General features: G+C 35.4%; 1 protein-coding gene across 11 annotated transcripts in view; it reads left to right on the top strand.

The window, feature by feature from the left end:
- The window catches only part of LOC144958222 (uncharacterized), a 23,263-nt gene that overhangs the window by 8,997 nt on the left and 11,766 nt on the right, over window positions 1–2,500 (top strand). Inside the window, exon 1 of one of the 11 annotated variants that reach the window (XM_078890051.1) lies at window positions 651–999. The exons of the other annotated variants lie outside the window; for them this stretch is intronic. The gene's annotated coding sequence lies outside the window, so the exon portion shown is untranslated. Of the gene's footprint in view, window positions 1–650; window positions 1,000–2,500 lie in introns of those variants that run through there. 11 annotated transcript variants of the gene reach the window in all.

Genomic DNA, 2,500 nt, shown 5'->3' with positions numbered 1-2,500 from the left:
ACCAGAGGCGACAAATATAAAATATATATTCGAAGATTTCACATCAAAATAAGACAACTCAATTATTATACGTAGATAGTGAAAACATGGAATGATCTCTGTTTTAACACAAAAAAATGCATGTTCTTTGAATCATTTTAAAATCTTAGTTAAAGTCTCTGAGATTTAACTATGCCTAATATGTTTTATTCTATTATACAAAAAAAAAAATATAAATTACTTAATTGATTAATTTTTGAATTCAATTTGATTTTGTTAATTTTTATTTATTTATTTATTTATCTATTCATTCATTTGTTGTTTTTTTTTTGGTTAATTTAGTTATGTATTCATCTATTTTAATTATTATGTGGATATAATTGTTTCCATTACTTTCATGATTTTGTAGACTGGTTTGTAAAGGTTGACAAGTAAAATGCATGACATCTGAAACCATGTTAAATCATAATTTATCAGAGGCTTGCCAGGCTTGTGTATGATCATTATCTTTGTTGCTTTCATGATTATTTTTGTCATTCATATTTCATTGTACTACGAACTTTGTACATTTATAATTCATTAGAACATGGCCAATTTTTTATTACCAATATTCTATGATAGTATTTTTCGATTTTAATTGCCGTCTTGATACATTTTCCTTACATATAAAGTTATGTAAAACTGTCAGTGAATGATACAATGCAAGCTATAGATAGAATGCGCTTGGCCAAGGAGTTCACAACATTGCCAAGTATAACGGACCAACACACAAACTCTGTGTAACCATGAACTGTTATAGTCTGGTTAATACAGTTTAGTGAGAACAACTCACAAACGCGGATGGCAAAAACAATAACAAAGGCCTGAGTGACGTCACCTGCATACTATCTATATGAGATTCTGTAATCATATACAATTGTATAAGGCATTTAAGGGATAATTCGTATATTGAACCTTCAGTAAGATAAGATAAGATAGTTCCGGTAGCGTCCCGCTGAGTGGCGGACATAAGGAAGAAAGGTAGGCATCTAATTTTGTTATTTTTGTTTTCTTTATGTGACTTTCATAATTTTTAGTGTACCCTTTCTTATTAAGTTTCGGTTAACGTTATTCTTATAATTGGTGTTAAGTAAAAGTTAGATTTAATTGCGGTAAGGTTACATAGTTGAGTGGCTTTCCTTTTCTCAGTTACAACCTTCCCTATCTTCGATAGGGGATAGTTTCACTATCGTTTTCTTCTTAGCTATTTGACTCTCTTCCCTCACATATTATATATTATTATTACTACTACTACTACTACTACTACTACTATTTTTGATTTGTTTTGGTCAGGATATGTAATGAGTAGTGGGTTAAAGTAGAATATAAAGTAGAATAGTATTAGGGGATAAATTGCTCTCCATTTTCCCTTATCTTCTCTTACATTCTTTGGGAGACCTTCCGGGGGCTCCAAGCGCTGCATCTCTTTATATTTGAGTCGTTTCTCTTAACGCTGGGAGGGTTCGGAAACCCTCCCCCTTCTCCCCCTTCCCCCACCTCTCTATCTCTCTCCTCCTTTTTTTTATTTAAAAAAAAAAATTAAATTTTTTTTTGTTTTGTTTTTTTGTTAGTGAGTTGTATTAAAATAAAGAAGGTAATGATAAAGTTATATTCACGTATACAGGCCGAAACAATTACACACGAACACACACACACACACACACATACACACTTTCTATCTCCCTTTTTCTTTCTCTTTATCTCTCTATCTCTCTCTCTCTATCCCCCCCCCCCCCCATCTCTGTCTTTCTCTGTTTTTTTAGCACACACACATACACACGCACGCACACACACACACACACACACAGACACACGTACACACCTATATACACAATCTTTTTGCAAAAAGTCTCACATTAGTGGATATTGAGTAATTTAATTTATATATAATTAATGAATATGTCTGCAGTCTTGTCTGTATTTTTAAAGGTGGAGGAGGACAGCCGCTTCACTACATTCGAGATATGTTTTGCGGCGGAAAAGTCGGGAGGGGATGGATCCCTCACAGGGGCCCAAAGGATAGGGCGGTTATGGAGGATTTATCCCTCCAATAACGAGGTCAGGGTAAGGATGCTGGCCAGAGGGATCGTTCTTAGAGGGAGAAAACTTGATCTGAATGGGAGAAACCCATTTATTCTGAAGAAGGGAAGGAGATAGCGGTCAATAAATTGTTTATCAGTGGCATCCCAATATCATTCTCCAATAAAGAGATCGAAAAAAAGGTCAAGATGCTTGGACTTAAAACGACGAGTAGAATGGTCATGGAGCGGGTAAGGGACCCGCAGGGCAAGATGATGACTTGGGTGACTGGAAGAAGGATGGTTTGGATTTGTATCCCTACTGCCCCAACACCAAGAATAATAGACGTTGGCATCTTTAAAGGGTTCCTGTACTACAAGGAAATGCATGACAATAGATGCAGGAATTGCATGGAGCAAGGCCATAGTGCCACAGCATGTAGAAAACAAGTCGTCTGCAGGAG

The sequence above is a fragment of the Berghia stephanieae genome, chromosome 12 (assembly GCF_034508935.2).
Source record: "Berghia stephanieae isolate SIO BIC M18660-M18661 chromosome 12, UCSD_Bste_1.3, whole genome shotgun sequence".
In the NCBI taxonomy this organism is placed as follows: domain Eukaryota; kingdom Metazoa; phylum Mollusca; class Gastropoda; order Nudibranchia; family Aeolidiidae; genus Berghia; species Berghia stephanieae.
This window is presented reverse-complemented; position numbering and strand designations above follow the sequence as displayed.